Genomic DNA, 10,223 nt, shown 5'->3' on the forward strand with positions numbered 1-10,223 from the left:
ATCTCGTGGAACCTTGGGAAAGGTAACATCTAGACCTTTTTTATTTCATCTCTCTTGACTCTGTTCCTTCATTTACTAAGTTTTGATTATAGGGCTTAATAAAATGGTGATTTTCCTAACTTGCAAAACCCTAGGAAGGTAAAAATGGGTTTCTTTACTTAGAGACATGGCATTTTCGAAGGAAATCTTAGGTTCATATTCTAGGCTAGTTAACGAACCCCAATCCTATTTCTTCAACTATTTTTGCAAATGGGTTAAGTCTTGGTGTTATTGAAATTGGGGATTTTAAAGAAGAATGCTATTTATGGCTTGTTTTGGTGTGGATAACCATAAGATCTAGATTATTAGTCAATGGAAACCTAGAAAACCTAATTTGAGGAAAAGTTTCGATTTTACCCTTGTGGGCCCGAAGTTGTATTTAGATTCTTTAGATCCTTAATAGGTATGAATACCTTAATCCTTGACACTTGCTTACTCGGATTCCTTGTTATTCCTAGACCTTTCCGTCTCAACCTCTTTTTTCAAAAATGGAAGATGAAGATCAAGTGGATGAATGCGGCACCTACTCAGCCTCGAGGTAGGTTACGACTTATTGCGGTTCAAATTTACGGCTCGCGCATAAAAGCTACTAAGAGGTTGTTGGTGCTCTAAATTAGATTTTAGTATTTTAGAGTCATCACCTAATTTATTAAGGGAAATTTGAAAAACCGGGTACAGGGTTTATTCAATCAAGAGAAAAATCTTTTTTAGTACCAGAGTTTGAGGTAAGAGTTACGTAATCCCCTATGGAAGGTTTTAAGCACCAGTATTAAGGATCCATAGAATACAGTTGACCTACGAGCTACAGTGTTTTATTTATTGTGATTATTTGCTAAAATGTTTACTTTATTGTTAAAACTGTCATGCTAATCGTAAATTCAAATTTTTGACAAAATATCAGCTTGGAAAAGGGGGTTTTTGGGTTTCGAAAATCCGTATAAGTGTTCGACTCACTTTATTTTCAGACCAAGACGCACTCGAAATTTTTCCCGAGTAGAGTCACTATTATTTTGGTCCTAATAAAATGAGTTTAGTTCTTGTAGGTTTTATTACATATATGAAAAATGAGTGGAGTATATCTCAGTTTTTATAATATAAGTATAGATGAAAAGAAAGTTTTATTTGTCCATTTTAAGTTTTATTGAAGCTCAAAATAGGCCAAGTCATACTTTACACCCAAAGCCATCTCATCTCAACGATCTGCCCAAGTGGATTTTCTTCTTGTTTTTATCCCTTAAGTTTTGGGCTTTAGGACCATCTATATAAAATCTCTAAGTCTTTTAAAGTCCAAATCAGTTTTGTAATGAGAAGGTCCATTTATCACTTGAAGAAACTTAATTTTTTCATCTCAAGTTTGCACAACCGGACAGCCTAGATTCAGTGATATACAAACTATTTTTTAGTCCAGGTTACTTAAATCTTTAAATGAAAAAAAGCAGCTCATTTAGTTTAAATGAATCCCAAGTGGGCTTAAGGCCCAAAAGATTACCCCAAAAGCTTTGTTTCATTTCTTGATTTCAGTTTTTCTCACAAGGGCTAAAGGCCCAAAACGCAACATTATTCCATTTCCTGAAATAATTTCAAACTTTGATCCTATCACCAAATTGTTTTATCCTTGAAGGAATTGCCGGTTTTCATGCATGTATTAGAGATTAAGTGAGTTTGAAAAATCGTTTGGGGGCGACTTCCTAGAAATACTAATTATTTTCCTAAGTTCTAACTTTTATAGGGTTCCAATATACCATACAATTGTATAAGTATGGAAAGAGGAAGGAATAAGAATTCGGACCGATGGGCCCACCCAAGCCCATCAGTGACCATTTTCACCCATAGCTGGGCCTTTAGTATATTAGCTTCCCTTTCTATTTCATGCAAACTCGATCAAAGATGGTGATGTTGGGCCTCAGGCCCAACAGGTTTCAATGCAAAGGAGCAGCCCAAATGGCCCACAACATTTCACATGCAAACACAAAGGGGGAAAAAGAAGTTGAGGGTTAGAAAGTATCTAAACTCCTTTATGAGACTTGACAAGTAATTAAAATCAAGCAAACATTAAAATGATGCACTGATACATATATACAGTTTACATATACTCTTAACAAACCTTAAACAAATGGACATAACACTTTAAAGCCCAAGGTAAAAGCAAAGAAGGCTAAGCCCAAACATTACATAGACTGAGACCAGGTCATAATAATCCACAAACAGGCCCACAAGGTAAACAGTTAAAGGGGCAGATTTGACCCAGTACTTAGCATAATAAACAGGTTTCAGAATTCATTCAAAGGGTATACAAAATATACTTCTTTGTATACCCCATGGTGTATACAAATCATGTATATTCTGATACACCCAGTAGACAACACATGTGTCAGCAACACACAAGGGTAAAAGGGATAGGATTTTCATGGAAATCAACCCAGCAAAGTCATAATTTCAAACACACAGTTTTACTGAAATGGAAAGCCACAGAATTTTACACTCTTTTGAAAGGAAATTTAAATTTTAAAGGACTGTTTCAACAACACTGAATGGCCTGAGTATATTAGTCCCTTTATTTATCCTAGAGGGTCCCATAATATATGATTTCATATAGGGGAACCCCATCAACTAAAATGAGAAGAGACTTGACTGAGTTTGTCTAGAAACTCTAAGTCTTGTCCCCTTTGTCTTGGTCTTAGGTAAGTCACACCTGTAATCTCTCATATTTAAGTGACTACCTCTGGCTAATGATTTTCAAATCATAACCTATTTACTCAAGTATAACAGATTCTAGCTATGTGTAAACTGAGTATAAGCACTTTAAAACAGCAGGTTTTCAAAATACTCAATTTTAAGTGAAAGAGGCATAGACCTTTTAAACAGACCACACATGAGAGCAAACAGAGTTTGAACACCCACAGGATACCATTTTTTACTTTTAGACAGAACCAGTTTCAAGGAGGTACTCCTCTATGGGTTCATATAAGGTAACCAAACTGTTTACTGATGTCCAGGGTAGCAGGTATAGTTAAACAACACACAAAAAGGACATTTAAATGAATTATAAACTTGTAGTTAATCAAATGGAATATATATAGCATCTCTTAAACAAGGCTGTAGACTTCAACTAATAACATGATTCACTAAAGTATGTAGACCAATCCAACTACCATTCTTGATTTAACAGACTTGTGAGGGACAAACACATACCAAGCAGCTCCTTAATGGTCAATTAAATGTATGACTATGGTTTACTAAGATCAATGAAAAACAGTTTAAAGGAATAGACATGGGCAACAGTTAACAATGAACCTCAGTAAAACAGGTAAGCATCCTTATATATGGCCAACAAACTACAAGTTCTGATCTCAAACAAGCAAGTAAGCAACTTTTTACATATTAACAGAAACCAATGGCAAGTACTTAGGCATGGTGAGTAAACTATACATCAACTAATTTAAACAAGTAAGCACTTAGACAGAATCAAATAGAGGTTCCACATTTCTAATCCTACTTAAACAACAAACAGGATTAATACAAACTATGAACACATATCTAGTTAAACACATAAGCATGATGAATAGGCAACTAATCTAGACTAACAATAACTAAACAACATGATTAACAAACAAACAGTCCTAGGACTATACTAAAAACAAAATTAAACTAAGACTAATCTACAGAAAAATAAACTCACATAACAACAATTTAAGACATAAATACTAAACCATAAAAAATTAACTAAAGGGAAAGGGAATTACCTTTTTGGAGTGCAGCCTTTGGTCAAGTTCGAACTTGGAGATCCTTTTGCTCCTCAAACCCATGACTCAGCCACAAAATAAATAAAAAACATTGAAATTTTAACTTAAACTCGAAGATCGATGTTTCAAAGCAGTTATTTGTCAAAACTTAAAGAAATCGAGTTTTTGAGTGAATATTTGTGAATATACGAAAGGTCTCTCAAAAATGTGAGTTGGGGTTATTTATATAGAACTCCAAATTAAACCCAAACCCTAGAAATCGATGTGGGACTGAACTCAGCACTGTGAGTAGTCTCCACTTCCTCAAACATTCAAAGGCCAAGATTAAAGCAATACAAAGCATGAAGGGTCAGATTTAAGCAAGACCCCAACGGATCTCCTTGGTTTTGGACCAACCAATGATATTTGAGAATTCACAATCACCTTGAGACAAATCCCTTTGTACTCGTTGACCCAAATTATCAGAAAAAAGTAAAAGAAGAAGATAGATATACCATGTTTGGGCAGTGTTTGGTGAGAAAGTGGCGAAGCAATAAATGCATGGCTCGATCTGGTCACACCAAACCTGGTAAAGGCGAGGTACACCTGCAAACTTGCTGGAAATGGCAAGGTGACGCAAGAGAGAGGCATTTCGCCTCGTGGCAACGCCTAGGGTTTCAATGGAAACCCTTGGTGAAAAACAAATAACCCCTAAGGGGTCTGTTTGGCTGAAGGAGAGAGTATATTTTTTTTTTGTTAAATGGCCCTATTTTGGGTTGGACTCGGCAAATCTGAAAAGAAATAAAGGGGATGCCTACTTGGTGCATATGTATACATGATATACATATGTGTATATGTATACACATGTGTATATATCTATGTATATATGTATATATGTATATGGAGGGCCACATATGCAAAAGTTTAACAAGTAGCCAAATTTAAATAATGTCCATTAATTGAACATTTAAATTAGGGAAAAGGGTTCAAAACACACTCCAACTTTGACCGAAATTGCTATAACACACTCCAACTTTGCGGGGGGTCCTATGACCCCCCTAAACTACTTTAAAGTGGAATTATTAGCTCCTTGGGTGCTGAGGTGGCAAAGAGATTGGGTGTCACTCTCTCAAAAAGGGTGAGAAGAAACGAAAATGTTTAAAATTTATTTTAGAAGCAATTTTTAGAAATATCTATTTTTTTTTCATTTTCCGTTTCATATGTTTCTCTTCATCCCCTTTGTTGGGTTTCTCAACCACCATTAACAAATGAAGCATTGATGCTCTTCAACAAGTTTGCTTTTAAGGAACTCAGCCTATGAGTTTTCAACAGATTAATCGCCATTGGATAATCGAAAATTCGCCGAGCACCGCCATCTCTCTTTTCAACTCCGGCGACCCCTTTGTTTCTTTGATTTCATCTCCTCTTTGTCCCTCGAAACTCAGAAGATAAAATCAAATAAAATTCGGAGTCTCGAATCTTAAGATCAATCGGGATGATGGCAAGAAATGTGAATTTTATTTTTCAGATGATTTGAGGTTTCTATTGATTTGAATTTCTCAACGGAATTTCGGCTAATTTAGCCTAAAAGGGAGGTTTTGAGATGTTTTTGTTGGATTTTAATGTGAGATCCTCTACGTAGTAAAGGTCTAAATTGAGAGGTTGGGTGTTAATGGTGGAAGAAGGTATAGAAAGAGTAAAGAAATAAAGAAGTAGGGAGAATTCTAAAGAAAAAAAAATTTAATGGTAAATACAGTGTCAGGTGCGTGTATTTCACCCCTGGACATAAATTTGGTTTCGACTTTTTAAGGAGGTAATAATTCCACTTTAAAATAGTCCAAGGGGGGCATAGGACCTCCTTAAAGTTGAAGTGTGTTATAGCAATTTCGGCCAAAGTTGAAGTGTGTTTTGAACCCTTTTCCCTTTAAATTATGACCACATTATAACTAATTGGCTAATTAAAAACTAATTTCGCAAAAAGTGACCTTAATTGAATTAAGCCATGAAGTTGGATATTTTGATTATGGCCATAATTGGCTGGTAATTGATTATTTCAATTGTAGCCACTATCAGCTATGTTGTAAACAACTTATGGATTTTAACCAAAATTAAACACTTAAATAATTATAATTAATACTAATGCGCACAGAGTATGCAAAAAAAGAAAAGAAAATAAATTGAGAGGTAAAAATGATAAATTATTTAATTGATTAGATTCTTTGAATTTAAAACGGAGTAAAATGCTTGCTAACTGATTTTCTGATAATTTTAGCAATTAAATAATTAAATTTAGCTAATATTTTTTTACTAACTACAAAAATGCGTAGATTAATTTCTAAATGATTCATATTATTCTGAAGTTATTTTGCCAAATGAAATGGCAAAATATTATCAGAATAATTTTATAAAAATCATTTTGAACCGTAAAAAATACACATATTTCTCCGTTTGATATCCAAGGACTCTGGACAATTAAAATAAATTATAGGAGGTCAAAAATTAGGTGTCAACAACTGCCCCTTCGGTGTTCGGGGATGGCCTTGCCATCCCTGAGCAACGAAATTTGACTAACCCTTATTTTTGACTGACCCAACTCATACTACCTCTCATTTTTATGCAATTCTCAAATTTGTGGCCGGACCCTGATTTTTGGGTTTCCTACATATCTCAGGTCACATGAGAATTTAGGCCACTTATAGTTCGACTCAGTTTAAACTTCTAAATGCAAATTTAAGCAAATTTTAGATTTCTCGGTTATCAAAAACCGGAAGCCGGGAGGATTGTTCGAGTGCTTCAGTGATCGACGATCGAGTCGCCTACATATTCCTGATCTTGAGAATCAAGTCACTTGTAGTTGGCTCGATAGGAGGAAAAGGGTATCCCTTTTGCGGGAATGCCTTTATGTGTGCCGGTGTGTGCCAGACCGGTTGCGGGAAAATTTCAAAAAGGCCAAAATAAAACAAACAAGCAAGTACGCAATCTTGTATGGTTGAGCGTGGGTGGGAGTGATCTTTCAAGTCCTGGACGGAGAGCTTGACTCTTATGGGCACCCTATCTCGACCGGCTGCGTAAGGAAAAGTTTCACTTTTGCTCCTCATGTTTCTAGATTTGATTGCATCAGCCTGCTTCTTGTTTGGTGGCTGCTAATCTACTTCCGTCTGTTGGGAAACATCGTGATTGATCTTGAAATGAATACTGCGGCCGTCTGGCCTGATTTGCATCATTTTGACCCTTTTGTCACTTCCCAAACGGACGTGAGTGGCACCCTCACTAGTCCTATAGTGGGCGAACCAATCCCTTAACCCATTATCAAGCCAATTCCAATTATTTAAACCAATTAATAAACATTTCTCACGAATAATGGCATAAAATGTCTGTCAATAAAATAAACTAAATAGCAAGTGCGGAAATCTAGCTATTACGTCCCCAAAATCAAAGTCACCGTACAAGGACTCTAACCAACAATGTCTAAAAGAGATACTGTCTAAAAATAAACATCATGTACGGGAAAAAAATGGACATCGAGAATAAAGAAAGATCTTAAGTATGGCACGGATAGGAGCTCACCCTCGATCTTATAGCGAATAACCTCAACTAGATGCGAGTTCAGGAAGACGTCTCTGCGAAAGTTTGCACTCACAAAAAAGTGCAGCAAGTATAGGTCAGTACAAACAACATATACTGGTAGGTATCATAGGACGACTTAGATTAGTATCATGCATACATATATAAAATAAATGAAATAAGTAGACAGGCACAACAAACATGTATCACAAATAATATCCTCAAATAATCCACCTTCAGAATAAGTCACCAATTATCAACAATGAAACACCAATGCTCAAGCTAAAGGAAGTAAAAATAAACAATAAAGTTCCAACTCTGTCACATATTTGTACACACATGCTAAATGGTAATATTTTCCCCAAATAGCCATGACTTGCAAGGGCCCATGGTGTCCGTACCACTCGTTTCGAAAAGAACCTCGGACCACGAGCTCACACTAGGCTACATCGTCACCCCATCAAATGTGCCTTAAAAGATGTATATGTTCCATCTCAATCATCATCAACAACGTCTCATAATCAAATCACAAGGAATGACTCAAGAACACGTATCAAGTCAACATCAATGAGGTATAACCAATTAACACAAGTCACAATAAGACCCAGACATAATCTACTCAATGATAATATACTATGAAGCTATCTCAACAGTCTCTGAATGGTATATATGAACACGTTCCTTGCAACGGTCTCGAAGAACACGGTTCAAGTTTATCAACTTCAACAATGGAAAAACACTTCACACAATTTAATCATACAACTAACAGCAAATCACCAAACTCCAAGTCCGAAGTCCTAGACATGCTTTCTCCCATAGATTCTATGATATATACAATCAACTAATCAAAGCCTAACTCAAGTAAACGTAACCTACCTCGAAGCCGAACTGGAACAATGCAATCACTCCGCAATACCTTTTTCTTTGCTCAAAGCTTCGGAACGTTCAAAGTATAGATTTATAATTCTAAGTAAGTAAAGGATCATCAACTTAACAATAACAAATTGGGGATGACAACCCCACCAATTCTACCCTTAATCAGCGGGTTAATTATCCTTAAGATCATAATCATCCCAATGCTTGTCTCAAGCATCATATTGAATCAATTAATGGGTTCTCTAATCATTTCAACCCTACAAATCTGGTTTTTAGCCAAAGTTCCCATTTTTATTGGAACCCTAGGTCTCAACAAACAATTCCCATCATTGAATATCAAGTTCTCATGCTATGAAGCGATAATCTCTACTCTTAGATAATTAAACAACATTAAACAATACCCATTAATATTCTAGGGTTTTCTTGGTATTTGTGTTCTACCCTTCAGTTCCCATTAAAGGTCCTTTGATTGAAATAAGAATCGAATAAGGCATTACGCGAAGAAAGTTAGTGATTAAGGCTTACCTTTGATGGAGAATAGTGCCCTAGCCTTAGAAAGTTGCCTCTATGCTCTTGGGAACTATTTTTGGGATCATGTGAGGAGTTGGGTCAAAATAAGGTATTTAAATCAGGTTTCTGACTTAATGAGGACCGCTGCAGCGGCCTCGCTATAGCGAGACACACCTTTGCTGCAGCGAGCCCTCTAAGAATCCACCCTTCGCTGCAGCGGTGAATTTAAGGCAGTGAGCATGAAATTTTATCACTTTTTATACTTAGTCTCTCAAAATTATTCTAAGGCCCTCTGAACACAAGCCAACAAACAACCAAGTTAAAAACACATCACAGAGTCACTTATAAGTCAGAAAACACAATATAAAAACACACCCCAATTTACTTAGGTCCGCTCATTCCTAACCTCAGGAAAGTTTTAGCAAGGGCAAAATGGTAAAATTACGCATAACTACCAAACGGGTCATTGCACCTTTGGAGCTAATACTGCGGCCGACTGGCCAGATTTACATTGCTTTGATATACTGGGGCGAAAACTGCAACCAAGCTGGCTGGGTTTACATCGCTTTGACCTTCGACCGAAGACTGCAACTAATTGGCCGGATTTACATCGCCTGACGCACTGGAGCAAAAACTGTAATCAACTGGCTGCATTTATATCGCTTGACCTTTGTAACGAAAATTGCAACCAATTGACCGAATTTATGTCGCATGACTCTTGTAGCAAAAACTGCAGCCGATTGGACGGATTTACATTGCTTGACTCGCTGGAGAGAAAATTGCACCCAACTGGCCAGATTTACATCGCTTGACCTTTGTAGTGAAAATTGCGACCAATTGACCGGATTTACATCTCTTCCCCGACTCAACGGAGCGAAAAGCGCAACTAGTCGGATTACATCGCTTGACTCACCGGAAGCGAAAATTTTGGCCCGCCGGATTTACATCGCTTGACCTTTGTAGCGAAGACTGCAACCAATTGACCGGATTTACATATCTTGAAGCTTGTAGTGAAAACTGCAGCCGACTGGCCGGATTTACATCACTTGACTCTTATAGCAAAAATTGCAACCGACTGGATGAATTTACATCACTTGACTCTTATAGCGAAAATTGAAGCCAATTGGCCATATTTACATCGCTTGACTCTTATAGCAAAAACTGCAGCCGACTGGCCGAATTTACATCGCCTGACATTTGTAGCAAAAACTACAGCCGACTAGCTGAATTTACATCGCTTGACTCTTATAGGGAAAACTGCAGCCAACTGGCTGGATTTACATCGCTTGACTCTCATAGTGAAAACTGCAGCCAATTCTCTCTTGACTCTTATAGCAAAAACTGCAGCCAATTGGTCAGATTTACATCGCTTGACTCTTATAGCGAAAATTGCACCCGACTGGCTGGATTTACATTGCTTGACCTTTAAACATTCGCTGTGACCATCTCGGTTGGACGCACTGCTTCATTGCTTTTGCTTTTCACTATGATCCTGTTGGTCAGATATTTGCC

Source organism: Lycium ferocissimum, chromosome 7 (assembly GCF_029784015.1).
Source record: "Lycium ferocissimum isolate CSIRO_LF1 chromosome 7, AGI_CSIRO_Lferr_CH_V1, whole genome shotgun sequence".
Taxonomy (NCBI): domain Eukaryota; kingdom Viridiplantae; phylum Streptophyta; class Magnoliopsida; order Solanales; family Solanaceae; genus Lycium; species Lycium ferocissimum.